The sequence below is a fragment of the Heterocephalus glaber genome, unplaced genomic scaffold (assembly GCF_053883595.1).
Source record: "Heterocephalus glaber isolate CG9 unplaced genomic scaffold, H.glaber_assembly_v1.0 deba00001504, whole genome shotgun sequence".
In the NCBI taxonomy this organism is placed as follows: domain Eukaryota; kingdom Metazoa; phylum Chordata; class Mammalia; order Rodentia; family Bathyergidae; genus Heterocephalus; species Heterocephalus glaber.
In genome coordinates this window covers 13,116,323-13,130,923 of record NW_028258324.1, presented here as the reverse complement: position 1 = coordinate 13,130,923, position 14,601 = coordinate 13,116,323, and the positions used below count along the sequence as shown (strand labels likewise).

General features: G+C 39.3%; 1 protein-coding gene across 15 annotated transcripts in view; it reads right to left on the bottom strand.

Annotated features, from left to right (window-relative positions):
* Positions 1 to 14,601, bottom strand: part of Nck1 (NCK adaptor protein 1) — a 138,038-nt gene that overhangs the window by 50,381 nt on the left and 73,056 nt on the right. For 9 of the 15 annotated variants that reach the window (XM_087186196.1, XM_087186193.1, XM_021247396.2 and 6 more), the window contains one exon: positions 1,331 to 1,515. The exons of the other annotated variants lie outside the window; for them this stretch is intronic. The gene's annotated coding sequence lies outside the window, so the exon portion shown is untranslated. The remainder of the gene's footprint in view (positions 1 to 1,330; positions 1,516 to 14,601) is intronic. 15 annotated transcript variants of the gene reach the window in all.

The window sequence follows — 14,601 nt, the reverse complement described above, 5'->3', positions numbered from 1 at the left end:
GTTTCAGAATTTTTCCACTCAAATCAATTAAAGTTTATTATAGGGTGGGAATGTAGCTCAGTGGTAAAGCAATGTGCTTACAATATGCAAGGCCCAAGGTTCATTCCTCACCACCACAAAACATACACAGAGAGAGTAAGAGAGAGAGAATAGATATATTTATTGTGCCTCCTTATGCTTTTGACCTACAGGTAAACATGCCTATTAGAGTTACAGGGAAAGAGTATACTATTACTCACAAATCTAGGCCATGGAAATTTAAGTTCTACAGTACTACTCCACAGGTGCTTCCATATAGTTTGCCTACACACTTTCTGCTTCTGTGTTCTATAATTCAGGAAACAGTATGACCATTAATCCAGTTTAATCAACTCTCACATCTCAAATCATGTTCTTTTTACCTTTTTCTTTGTTTGTGGTAATGGGGATTGAACCTAGGGCCTCATGCGTTCTAAGCAAGCATTTTACCATTTAAATCCTTTCTTTTATTTTTTCTGAGACAAGGTCTTGCTGCCCTGGCTCGCCTAGAATTTGCAATCCTCCCACCTTAGCCTCCCAGAGTACTAGGATTACAGATGTGTGCCATCACATTAAGGCCTTTTACTTTCTTAAAAGAACATGAATTGATGTATCTCATTCTCACTACCACTACCTCAGTAAGGAAGCTGACCAGGTGTAACCTTTTTTAAGTGGTTTTGTGATTTCCAGACTTAACTCTCTGAGAAGTATGGAATACTTGGAAGTATTTAATTGTGATACTGGGGAGAAAAATTTAAAAAGATCTGAAATACGAATTCCTCCTCAAATGCTTGCTAACTGAAACTGAATGTTAAATATGCGATTTTGTATGTATTTGATTTGAGTTACAATGAACTTACTATTCTTCAGTTCCACAAAATCAAGGGAGAAAACAATAAGAATTCTTCTAACTCTAACAAAATTTTGAAAACAAACTTAAAGAATTCTGGGAAGATATAACAAAATAGGAAGCAACCAGACTCTGTCTCCTGACCTACACAACAACTGTACTAACATAATCTGTCTGATTTAATTATTTTGGAATTCTGGAGTCTATTCCAAGGTAAGTTTCAGTAGAAGGTTTGGAAATAAACTGCTGTTAATTTCAATTTCAGCCATCAGCTGGGCAGGGACTATCCACTACCCAATACTTAGGCACCCATGCATATGCTGCACAGCTTATGGTAGCTAGAGTAGGCAACAGAGATCTTGTCCTCCAAATACTAGGGATCTGTGCTCTGATAGCTGATTTTCTTGGTTCTTACCACTGGAATACAGACAGAGGGACAGGAAGTCACTATCTCACCCCTACCTGATTGTTGTGCTACTCCCTCAGTGTTCTCTTTTTCCCTTGGAAGCCAGAGATGAAAGAACAGGAGCTTCGAAAGCAACTTCAATGCCCAGAAAAAGGTGCAGGCTCAGAAAAGACATAGGTTGCAGACACATAGGTGCAGGCCTTATGGTTATACTTCTGGTTGATTCCCAGCACAGAATCACCTATAACAATAAAAAATATTATTAAGAAAGAAAGGATAGAAGATAAGCAACCAAATAACAAAAACAATGAACTCTGAAGAGAACAAATCTGATGCTCAGTTACCACATTATTAGTTTCAAATGCCTAGTTTACAACAAGCTGGGAGGGGTGACAAATGCTTATATTCCCAGCATTCTGGGAGGCTGAGGCAGGAGTACTACAAATGTGAGTCCAGTCTGGGCTACTTGGCAACTCAGTGTGACCTTGTCTCAAAATAATTAATTAGTTAATATTTTAAAAGGACTGGGGATGTAGCAGAGTAGGAAAGTTATGGGTTCAATTCCTAGTACTGCAGTCAATCAATGTACCAGAGATAACAAGAAACAGGAAAATAGACCTATACAAAGGAAAAAAGCCAAGAAAAAGAATCAGATGATCAACCTACTTACCAAAGACTTTTAAACATTGGTCTTAAAGATGATCCAATAAGAGGAAAACATGGAGAAGGGCAAAATAAAGATTTATAAACAAAATAGGAATACTAGTGAAAAAATAAAAAAGGAAACTAAAATTCAGAAGCTGAAAATTTTAATAACTAAAGTGAAAAACTCACTAGGGAATTTAAAAGCAGATTTGAGCAGGTGGAAGGAAGAACTGTAAATGTCAGGTTAGGATAAATGTCCATATCAACACTAAAAATAAATAAAAAAAGACTGAGAAAAAGTGAACAGAGGCCAGCTTTGCTCACTCATTACAACTTTCATCAGATGATCCATGTTTCTGGCTTCTCCAACCTCCTGGGGTCTCCACTGCACCTTTGGCTTCACACTCACAGCTTCACACACTGCACTCTCAGGGGGCACACTGCTTGGCCTCTCAGAGCTTCTTCTGATACCTGGGTAGAAGCTTTCCTGATCCCATAACTCTTGTATTCTCCAGGTACCTAAAACCAGCACCACATGGATGCCAAGATCTGCCACCAGCTGCAGTAGTAGCCAGACTTCTCTCTTGGGTATAGGGGTTGAATGCCTGGATTGCTGAGCACTAAGCATCCAATCCCAAGGAACAAATTCTCCAGGCTGCTGCCATTTGGGAATATGGTGCTCTTCGACTCTCTTCTCAAAGCAAAGTCTTTCACCTTTGCAATTCAGAGGCTACAAAGAATGGAGTTCTGCTGGCTCTTGTGATGTCCTCAGGTCATCTTTTCTATTGTCCTCTTCCTGAAGCCAGGCAGTGTGCCCAGGAGGGCAGTGTGTGAAGCTGTGAGTGTGAAGGCAAAGGTACAATAGCAAGGAGTGAGCAAAGCTGGCCCAAGAGACAATCCCTGAAAGCTGCTGCTTCACTGCCTTCTGCCTGCCGTGAACTGTTTTTGTTTCTCCTCTGCGATGCCCCTCTGCCAAGTCACTCTGCTCTGTAGCCAGCCAATTATGAAATGAAACCTCTAAAACTGTGAGCTACAATATACCTTTCCTCCTTTAACTTTGGGTGCCAGACATTTTTGTCTCAGCAAAGATTTTGGTACTGAAAGTGGGGTTATTTGCTGCTGCATCTGTTGCAGCTGCTTATCTTCGGCTGCCTCCTGCTTCCTCTGCAGTGTTGCCCTGCCATGCCACCCTGCCTTGGAGCCAGTCAACTATGGACTGAAATCTTTACAAACTGTGAGCCAAAATAAACCTTTCCTCCTTTAACTTTGGGTGCCGGGGGCCGGGGATTTAGCTCAGAGGCACCACTGCCTGCCTTGCAAGCACAAGGTCCTGAATTCAATCCCCAGTACCAAAAAAAACCCTTTGGGTGTTGGTTATTTTGTCTCAGCAATGAGAAAACTAAGACACCAAGAAAACAATCCAGTTTCAAAATGGGCAAAGGCTTCAGGCCAGGCAGTGTGCAGTGCAGCCTGGTGGGCAAGACCAAGTGTTTTGAGAAGAGGTTCCACCTGATGGCCATGAAGTTCCTTCAGGCATCCAAGGACCACTAGAAGCAGCTGTATTGACCCAGAAGACCACTCTTTCTTTTCTGGGCTGGTGAAATAGTATAACTGTGGTGGCCATGGTCTGGGAGGGGCTGAATATGGTGAAGACAAGCCAAATGATGCCTGGGAAGACCAACCCTGCTGATTCTAAGCCAGGCACTATTATAAGGAACTTTTACATTCAAGCTGGCAGGAATATCATTCAAAGCCGTGACTCAGTAAAAAAGTGCTGAAAAGAGATTGGCCTGTGGTGTAAACCTGAAAAGTTGGTTGACTTCAAGTCCTATGCTGAAGACTGGATTTATGAATAGAGGTGGACAAAGCAAGGGTATTCTTCAGCATTACTTGATGAGTTCTTGGACATAGCTCTTCATTCTATTGACCTGAAAGTGCCTACTTACCAATAAAGCCTTTGGAATTGGGAGAAAATAAAAATGGGCAAAGGACTTGAGAAGACACTTCTCAAAAAGAAGACATACAAAAGGTATCATTACTAATCATTAGGGAAAATACAAATTAAAGTTACAATGAGATATCATCTCAAATCAGAATATCTTTTGTTAAAAAAGGAGATCAAAGGGCTGGGGATTTAGCTCAGTGGTTCTGATGCCTGCCTCACAAGCACAAGGTCCTGAGTTCAATCCTCAGTACCAAAAAAAAAAAAAAAAAAAAAAGAAGGAGATCAAAAATATTAGCAAGAATACAGAGAAAAGAATATTTTTGTTTATTGTCGATGGGAAGGTAAATTAGTACAGTCATGGAAAACAGTATGGATGTTTCTCAAACAAAACTAGAACTACTTCATGATCTGGCAATCTCACTTCTGGGTATTCAAAGCAACTGAAATTAGTGTAACACAGAAATATCTGCATTCCCAAGGTATTTGCAGCATTGTTCGGAGTAGCTAAGACATAGAATCAACCTAAGTGTCCATCAATGGACAATGAAGAAAATGCAGCAAATATACACAATAGAATACAGTTTGGTCATTTACAACAATGTGGATAAACCTGGAGGACATTATATTAAATAAGTAGAGAGACAAATACTACATAATCTCAAATATGTGTGGAAACTAAAAGAGGTGAACTCACAGACACAAAGAATAGAATGGCAGTAAGGGATGGGGGAGAATGAAGCAATGAGGAATTGTTGGTAAAAACATACCTAGAAAATATTATACTAATGAAAGGTTCAAGATAGCAGTAAGGAATAAATATTTGCACATCTAAATAAGACTATCACAATATATAAAATAAAAACAGAATTAAAAGGAGAAATAGTTGTACAATAATGAACAGTCAGAAGTAGGGAAATAAGAGTACTTATTATCCTAAATCAACTAGATCTAGCAGAAAACAGTTTACACAACACATTCTTAAGTGCATATGGGACATTTATTTTACTAAGCACTCAACACCATACCAATGAAACTGTTTAAATAGCTATGTGGGCATGGTGGCACAGGTGTAATCCCAGCACTCTGGAGGGTGAGGCAGGAGGACTGCAAGGAGTTCAAGGTCAGCTGGGGTTACATAGTGAGTTCCAGGCCATCCTGAACTACATAGCAAGACCCTGTATCAAAAAAACATAAATAAAAGCAAAGAGCCAGGGATTTATCTCAGTGGTTCCACCACGTGCCTCGAAAGCACACAAGGTCCTGGGTTCGATCTCCAGTACCAAAAACAAAAACAAAAAAAAGTAACATATAAAAGCTCTTAGCAAAAATTCAGACAAAGTCTCGCTTCATTTTGTATCACTGGCACCTCAACAATATATCACAAATGTGGTAATTAAGTATGACTTTTAGTTCCCTTCAAGTGGTGTTTCAATCTTCTGTGAAATATGCTTCTCCTCCCTCAGCAAGCTCCTGTAGTCATTTTTCTTGTAATGATGCCGGTAGTACTGATGACTGAACCCAGGGTCTCATGCTTTTTCAACTTATGGGTATATCAGGACATAACCCAGTGGAAGTCAATAAGCATATGTAAAAAATATATTTTCATCCTCTTTCAGAATTCACCACATAAGCAGCAGTCAGTTGCAATTAGTCTTATTTTATTAACAAGTGGGGCAACCTATCCCTGTCTGTTTTTTTCTACCTCTGGTCTACAGGTTTAGTGTGAGACTGTGACTGTTAATCATAATATGCCAAGGAACTGGTTAAGTACACTTCTTGGTGTATCCATTAGTAACTTTTCTATCGCTGGGACAAAATATGTGACACCAGAAACTTAAAGAAGAGGTTTATTTGGCTATTTCCAGTTTTTGTGGCTGGTTGTCTCCAAAGCAGAAATGGCACAGCAGTAAAGCATGATAGAGGAAAGCTGCTCATCCCACAACAGTCAGGAAGTAGAGAGTGGGAGGAACCAAGGACAAGAATACACCTTTCCATCCCCCAAAAACCAACCTCTCCAGCCAGGCCCCATCTCCTAACAGCACATGAACTACTGAATTTATCAATGAATGAATCCACTGATGAGTACAGCACACCTATGATCCAATTACCTTCCGAACACGAGACTTTTTTTTTTTTTTTTTTGGTACCGGAGATTGAACTCGGGACCTTGCGCTTCCGAGACACATGAGATTTTTGGAAGAGCATGTTTGGTTCCCACCAAAGCCCCTCTACCATGATGTTTTTGCCTTAGAGCCAAGTGAACACAATTGGCTGAAACTGTGAGCCAAATTAAACTTCTCCACTTTTAATTTGTGGGTAACGGGTCCTGTGTTCCAGCAATGGGAAAGTAACGCAGAAAATCAGTACCAGGAATGTGACTATTGCTGCAACTGTCCCAGAGCATGTGGTTTAGAATACTGGAAAGAGGCTGGATAAGAGATTAGAAAAATCTTGAGAATGCAGTAAACAGAGTCTGATGGGTGATTCTGGTTAGAGCTCAGAATACCAGAATGCCAATAAGAATGTGGATAGTAACAGCTAGGCTCAGAAAATTTCAAATGGGAAACAAGAATTTCATTAGCAACTGGACTAGAGGCCATGTGTATAATGCTCTGGGAAAAAAAAATTGTTTTGTCCAAGTCCTAACACTCTGCAGGAGACTGAGACTAAAAGTGGCAGACCAGGGCTGGGATGCAGCTCAATAGCACCACACCTGCTGGGCAAGTACAAGGTCCTGAGTTCAATTCCAGGTATCAGGAAAAAAAAAAAAGTGATAGACCAATTGATTTGGCCAAGAAAATTTAAAGACAGTCCAAAATTCAGGCTGTAAAATCAGTAATGCCAACTTGCTTTTAGCCACTTACAGTGAGAATAAAGGAGCAAAAAGCAGAGGAGAAAATTTTGAAAATTTTAAGTTTTGACCTAAAAGAAACCATATGTAAAGTTGGGGCTAGAGGAGGTAGGTTGCTAAAGAGATTACTCCCATTAAAAAGAAACCAACTACTTTTTACAGGGACAAGAAGAACGATGTTTTGTGGGCAATTCAGAAACCAGCAGGACCCCACCCACTACAGGCTGAAAGCTTCAAAAATGTTAACTTTTCATTTGAGAAGAGTCCCTGGGACCGCTTCTCAGGAAAGGCCTCCTAGAGAAATGGCTCTCCTGGATTCATACTCTACTCAGCCATCCAGGCACTTAAGAGACCACTGTTGCCACGGTCCAAAGGGACCTGGTACTGCTCCTACTGACAGCAGAGCTTGGCATCATCCACTTGGTGTTGGTTTTATCAGCATGCAAAGCTCTAGAGTTGTAGGCTCAAGAAGACTTCCAGCTAGATTTTAAAAGAAGGCCTGGAGGACTGGAGATTTAGCTCAGTGGTTCTGGTGCCGGCCTTGGAAGCACAAGGTTCCGAGTTCGATCCCCAGTACCAAAAGAAGGCCTAGAAGCCAGGCAAGAAGCTCCTAAGAGGGCAGCTTGTCAAAGTGTGGGAATGAAGCTAACAGTGCAATGGAGACCCCAGGAAATGGAAATGCTAAAAATACGGAACAGATGCATAAGAAAGTTGCAGGCTGTAAACAGCACCAGCTCAAGAGAAAAGCCATGTGGGCTACAACCATCAAGGGCACAAGGATGGGCCCACCTAAGCCCTTTAGAACTCACATTTTATCACCAGTGTATTCTGGATCCAGATATGGATTTAATGTTTCTGTCTTAATATTTAGATCTTTCATCCATTTTGTTTTGGGTTAGTACACGGTGAAAGATATAGTTCTAGTTTCAATTTTCAGCATGTGGAAAGCCAGTTTTCCCAGCACCATTTATTAAAGAGGCCATCTTTCTTCCAGTGAAGGTGTTTGGCTCCTTGTCAAAGAAAAGGTGCCTGAGTGTGTTTGGAGTTGTTCTCCATCTTCTAGTCTGTTCCACTGATCTTCAAGTCTTTTTTTTTTTTGCCTGTACCATGCTGTTTTTATTACAAAAAATGAAATACCTAGCCTTCAATCTAATGAAGTTTACACTGGAAACTATAGTACTCTGTAAGATCGAAGAGGATATCAGGAAATGAAAAGATATCTCTTGTTCTTGGTAGGAAGAAGCAATATAGTGAAAAAAAAAAAAGGCTATACTTCCAAAATTATTATGCAGATTCAATGCAATCCCATTCAAAACTTCAACAGTATCTCACAGAATTAGAAAAAACAATCCTAAAATTCATTTGGAACCAGAAAAGACCTAGAATAGCAAAGGCAATTCTAGGCAACAAAGGCAAGGCAGGGGGTATCACAATCCCTGCCCTGAAATTATACTACAAAGCTACTGTGATAAAAACAGCATGGTATTGGCAAAAGAACAGACCTGAGGATCAATGGAAAAAGATTAGAAGATGCAGAAACAACTCCAAACACACTCAGGCACCTTTTCTTTGACAAAGGAGCCTGGAAGAAAGATAGCCTCTTTAATAAATGGCACTAGAAAAACTGGCTTTCCACATGCTGGAGATTGAAACTACATCTATATCTTTCACCGTGTACTAACCTAAAATCAAAATGGATCAAAGATCTAAATATTAAAACAGAAACATTAAATCTGCTGGAAGAGAAAATAGGTAGAACACTAGGACATCAGAGTAGGCCAATACTTCATGAACAATACCCAGAGTATATGGGAAATACTACAAAGAATCAACAACTGGGACCTCATCTTATTAAAGAGCTTTCGCACAGCAAGAGGAACCACCAACAGAGTGAAGAGACAACCCACAGAGTGGGAAAAAATTTCTACCAGCTATTCAGATAAAGATCTATTATCTAGAATATCTAAAAAAACAAAAGAAATCAGACTTTCCAAATTTAAAGACCCATTGCAAAAATGGTCATCTGAGGAGCCAGGGATTTAGTTCAGTGGTTCCGCCACCTGCCTCGCAAGTGCAAGGTCCCAAGTTCGATCCACAGTACCAAAGAAAGAAAAAGGGCATCTGAAATAAAAAGATACTTCTCAGATAAGAAATTAGAAATGGCAAATAAATATATAAAAAAATGTTCAACATCACTGGTCATTTGAGAAATGCAAATTAAAATAACACAGATTCCACCTCACTCCAGAAAGAAGGGCTGCTATCGGGATATCAACTCCTTTTTTTCTTTGGTACTGGGAATTGAACTTGGGACCTTGTGCTTGCGAGGCAGGCGGCGGCACCACTGAGTTAAATCCCCGGCCTAGGATATCAACTCTTAAAAGGAAAACAATTTTGCCTCATGCTACAATATGGATGAATTTTGAAGACAGTATGCTAACTGAAACTAGTAGTCACAAAAGGACAAATGTTGTATGATTCTATGCCTCTACAGTCAAATTCATAGAGACAGAAAATAGAATGGTGGTTGCCAGGAGAAGGAGGGATTAAGTAGTGTTTACAGGCACAATTTGGGTTATCAAAAATAGAAAAGTTCTGTAAATAGATAGTGGAGATCACTGTGTAACAATGTGAATACACTTAAAAATAGTAAAATTTATGTTATGTATATTTTGCCACAAATAAACATGTATAGCATACAATTTTCATAGCATTAGTCACAACAGCTAAAAAGAAAAGTAATCCAAATGTCTACCAATTGATCATATCCACATAATGGAATATGTTAGAATGGAATATGAAACTGATAAATGGATAAGTAAAATATATCCGTAACATGAAATATTATTCAAACAATAAAAAAGAACGGAGTACTGATACATCCTACACCATGAATGAATCTTACCTCATGCTACATGAAAGAAGCCAAGCACAAAGGATCACATATTATGTAATTCCATTTACAGGAAATGTCCAAATGAGCAAAACTACAGAGACAGAAAAATTAGTGGTTGCCTACGACTGGTGGAAGTACATACAACTAACAAGTATAGGGTTTCTTTTTGGGGTGATAAAAATGTTCTAAAACTGTGGTGATGGTTGCACAACTCTATACAAGGCACTGAATAGTTGTGGTTTTTTTGAAGCAAAACATTTGCTGGCGTATTTCAGATATACATGATAATATTCATCACATGGAATTTGTACCTGCACATGATATATGTGCTTTTTTTCCCATTCCTTTCGTCGACACTTCTTCCTCTCATTTATAAAAGCTTTGCTTCCATTTTTCCCTTCTTTTTTTTTCTTGTCCTTTCTTTTTTTCCCCCCTCACTCCCTTGTTTCCCTTCTCATTTGAACATTTTCTTCCCACTTTCCAATATTTATTGTACACTTTGGTCCTTATTTCCACTTTCGGTTTCTCACACCAGAGAAACAATGCAGTAACACGTGTGTCTGATTTATTTCACTTAAGAGTATTGTCTCAAGGTACATTCATTTAGCTAGAAATGTCTCAAGCTTATCCTTATGGCAGAGTAGTACTCCACTGCAAAACAAAAAAACAAAACACTCCACATCTTCTTTATCCATTCATCAGTTGGTGGGCAGCCATTACAAATTGTTCTTCTGTAAACATGGTTGTGCATATATCATCATGGTATGATGCTTTTAACTCTTTCAGGAAGATACCAAGAAGGGGAATAGCTGGGTCAAATGGAACCTCTAGTTTTAATTTTTTGAGGAATCTCCACACTGATTTCCACAGTGGTTGCACCAGTCTACACTCCCACCAACACAGAGAAGGGTAAAGCCACTGAATTGTATACTTTAAATTGGTGCAATGTATCCTATATGAATTATATCTCAATAAAAATTTTCTTAAAGCCAACAAGACTAGTGATCAAACAGGATTTTAAAATGAAGGACAAGGATGAATAAAATACAGTATAAGAGAAGAGAAACACTACAGTTTAAATTCTTTTCTGTAACTCATTACCTGTGTAACACTGAACTTAACCTCTCTGTGCTTCTTCAGGAATACTGATAACATTCCAAGATCATCATGGGGACAGAGGACAAACAAACTCCACTTAAAAGCAGTTATTGCTTTAAGAAAAAAAAAAAAAAAGCAACTCATCGGGGTCTACAGATGCACAATAAATAACTAAAAGCAGAACAATGTTTGGCCTTCATTTTGTATGTTTTACTTATTACCTTAAAACTTTGGGTTAGAGAAACAAACAAAAATGGAATCAGATCCTTGCTCAGCTCTGAATATAGGCAGTGTTAATCATTTAGGGAGTGTGTCTAAAAATTGAGAAAACTAAGTTGATGAGCCTTACATTCATATAACTTTTCTCATCCCTCTTCAATACTGAGGAGACCAAGATAAGAGATTCATAGGAACTTTCAACTGGCCCATAAATCTTGTCACTGTCCTAATCTAGGTCACGTTAGATTCCAGCACAGCCTCCATAAAATTGGGACTGTCCCAAGCAGAAACAATCATCTCAGGGAGACTAAACTGCCCCCTCAAGCAAAAAGAACTTCCAGCACCACCATGCAAAACAGAACTAAGATAATGATCAAACAGACCCTAGCCCACCTCAGTAAATCTATACAATCTAGGCTGTTCTTTAATGAATGGACCAGTCTGATCCTCTTCACCAGACGTGTGCCCCCTTCACTCTCTCAAGATGAAGTCTGTTTTCTCTTACATTGTAACTGTGCCTAATAAATCTATGTCTCAAACTGATAGGTCCTGAAATGCTTTTCTGTGACGTAAGTCCACAAACCTACAGGGCAGAGCGGGGAGGTCTCAGTCTCCTCTTTAGGAGACATCCTCAGACCACGTCCAGTAACAATTCGTATTTACAGGGCTGCTGTGAGGACTAAACAAAGTAATATATAAAATACTTAGTGCAGAGCCTGCTACACAGTTATCCTTCTGTACCCTTTCTTCCTACCCAATATTAGCTATACCAATTGTATGGAAATATAAATTCAGTTTTATCTAGATATTATGTTAACTTACATGTGTTTCAGGCAGCAAATAACCTGAAAGTCACCAATTACATCGAACTGACAAAGCAAGTTCAACTACTAATTTACTCCATGTTGACACCTAAGGCAAAGGAAAAGATAAATCTGACAGCTCTTTCAGTAATTAGTTCTTAAGTTCTTTTTCTCTTCATTTTTAAACATTTTCTCACCTGCCTGCCTTTTTAGCCTACCCTTTATTCTCTAACATTATTAAATTTTTCTCTTTTCAACTATAATTCCTCTTTAGGTGGCTAGGAGAAAGGCAGTAATAACTTCTATTATATGTTAAGATAGAAAATGATCATATAGAGTTTAGGCACTTGGGCTGAGAGGTCCCTGGCCATCTGGAGTTCCACTCCATCCAGCTTGCAAGACAGTGAGGACTCCTTGACATGCCTGCTGGCAAGCAGCTTAGCCTCCTGGGCCCCTGCAACAACCCCGCCCCCGCCTCTGGCCTACTGGCTGTGCTGCTACAGGGGGGCATAAAGGCCATTGTCCTGAGTTGCAGAAGTGAACAACAGAGAGAGGGCCTCTCTCAGGCTCCTTGATGAAAACTGAAGCCCACTGGAAAAGTGAAGAGAATCTCTGCAATAAAGGCACACCAGACCAACATACTTGGTAAGTTGGAGGGATCATCACCTTTCATTGGAACCTGGACTATCTTCAGGGGAAGGTCAGCTGGAACCTGCAGTAGAGCCTTGAAGAGTTCAACCCTGCAGAAGAACGGGGAGCTCAACTTCGGACTTGCAGCCAGAAATCTGTCTCAATTTCAAGGGTCTGATGAGACTGGCTTGCTGAAACTCAATGACTTATATCTGCACACTGCTGCCCACGTTGTCTATTCTAACAGCAGAGACATACCCTGAAGGGGGCCCTTCACTTCTATCTTTTACTTGTTATTTTCAAAATTATTATTAGTATTTTTTTGCTTATTTTTAATTTTTATTTTTTTCTTTTTCAACTCTTTTCAAATTTTAACTTTATTCTTTTTTCTTTCTTTTCTCTTCTCTCTCTCTCTTCCTTGCTGTCCAACATTGCTCTTCATCTCCCTTTGTGTACCTGTTTTGCCCCTAATTCAGATTTCTTCATTTTTCTTTTCCCCTCTTTTTCCACCTCTTGCCTGTGTCCTCTGGCCTCACTGTTAACATTCCCCCATCCTTCTACCTATCTATCCCTCCCTCCCCAACTCCTTCTAACTCCCCATCCCAAAGGGAAAAGTTGCTATATTGAAGAGTTTATTCACTATAAATATATGTTGGGTTGGTCCTCGATTTTGATTTAATTCACACAGTTAAAGGTGACAGATTAATAACTAACACAGATTAATAACTACCACAAATTGTCATTTTCTAAGAGGTACTTGATGCTATGCTGTTGCTGATTGTATCACTTGGGCTAAGGTGTTGTGACTGATCTAATCAGTTGTCCTTCGTGCTATAATGAAAGACCCCAGAGCCATTAGACTCAAAACCTAAAGACCAGCTATACCTGGAAGACACCTCTGAGAAGCAATCATTCCATAAGGGTTCTAACTATAAGCAACAAAGATACTTGCAATAAGCAACTTCAAAGTATCAACCCAGGAACAAAATCAAGGACAGTACCAAAAACAAAAATGAGAAGACATTTAAGTAAGGCATAAACTCAGACTTTCACGCCACAAAAGGCAAGTTCTGGGGGAAACGAGGTGGGAAAGTCTGATAATCAACCACCTGGACACCCTGAACTGATAGCACAGGAAGTAACAAAACAGATGAATGAGGCTCTAGAAAAATTCAAAGCAGAAATAATTTCCCAGATAACTACAGAGATGTTGAGCAGAGTGAAAGACATGATTAGAGGCTCTAGAACAGAAACAGATAAAAAATTTGATGAGCTCAGAAACATGCTGGAAGCCATGAATGCCCAGCATAAGAAAGAAATGGAAAACATGATCGCCCAACATAAGAAAGAAATGGAATCCATGAAACAGATTCAAACAGATATCCAGGAGATTAAAAACTCCACTGAAAGCATACAGAGCAGATTAAGGGTATCTGAAGATAGAATATATGATATAGACGACAGGATTGCAGTTAAGGACCATGAAAACAGAGATCTCTTCAAAATAGTAAGGAACCACAAGAAATCAATCCAGCAGCTGCTAGATGATGCAAAGAAGAATAACATAAGACTGATAGGAGTCCACGAAAAAACAGGATTAAGTACAATTGACATAAAAAAACTGTTCACAGAAGTAATAGTAGGAAACATCCCAGACAGAGGTACAGAATTGGACGTTCAGATAAGTGAGGCATATAGAACTCCAACTAGCCACAATCAAAAAAAATCTACACCTAGACATATAATAGTCAAGATCCCAGAAACCTAACAGAAGTACAAAATACTACAAGCAGTTAGAGAAAAGAAACAAATTGCCTACAAAGGAAAGCCCATCAGAATCACAGCAGACTTCTCAACACAAATCCTCAAGTCAAGGAAAGCCTGGAGTGAGGTATTTCAAGCCATAACAGAAAATAACTTCTAACTTAGACTGCTGTATCGTGCAAAATTATCTTTCGAAATTAGATACTTCCAAGACAAAGAACACCTGAGAAATTTCATGAACACCAAACCAGCACTCCAAACGATTCTAAGAAATATCCTAGATAAAGACAATGATGGTCACAACTCCATGAGGCCCAACAGAGGGAAACCACCAGGCAAGGTAAGAAACTAAAGGGAAAGGGGGGAAAAATAAGAGATAAAAGACCCAACAACAGTAAAACATCATGACAAGGATGAGTCAATATCTATCAATTATAACCATCAATGTTAATGGCCTAAATTCACTAATCAAAAGA